The sequence below is a fragment of the Mustela putorius genome, unplaced genomic scaffold (assembly GCF_011764305.1).
Source record: "Mustela putorius furo isolate JIRA1106 unplaced genomic scaffold, ASM1176430v1.1 tig00003869_pilon_pilon_pilon, whole genome shotgun sequence".
Taxonomy (NCBI): Eukaryota; Metazoa; Chordata; class Mammalia; order Carnivora; family Mustelidae; genus Mustela; species Mustela putorius.
This window is the reverse complement of record NW_025422021.1, coordinates 17264431-17265000: the sequence shown is the minus strand read 5'-3', so window position 1 is coordinate 17265000 and position 570 is coordinate 17264431.

Sequence of the window (570 nt, the reverse complement as noted above, 5' to 3'; positions counted from 1 at the left end):
CTTGCCATGTCAGAAAACTAAGAAATAAGGCGTGACACAGGATAGCATCTGATTAGCTTGAACATGCCAGAAAAATGATGGCTGCAAGTTTTACCACAGATTTAGAAAACACTGCACTTAAGCATCCGGTGAGATTTGCATACCTGAGGAACGGCAGCGCAAATAGCAGAGTGTGAGGTCAATCAAGAACGAGTCAAGAAATTCAATTGGTAGCTGTTTTCCTCATGCTTTTTTTATACTTATGATTTAATCCCAGTTGATCCCAACTGCTATTAGTAGGTACCTGGTAGAATCAAAAGCTTAGGTTACATTCGTATATGAGCCTATTAAACATTGTTCTACTTCTTTAAGGTAAGTATACTCATTTCTTTAAAAGGGACAAAGGTCTTTTTTTTTTCTCACCCCCCCCCCTTTAGAATGACAGTGTCATGATAATTGTTAATTTATATCAGACTAAATTCTAATGCTTCCCACAGTCCTTGTGTTGCGTGATGCGCTATCTTGATGTTTTGTTTAGGTCTGCAGAAGAGGGTTATTTTGTGCTGAGGTTCTAGTTTCTAAAGGAGAATG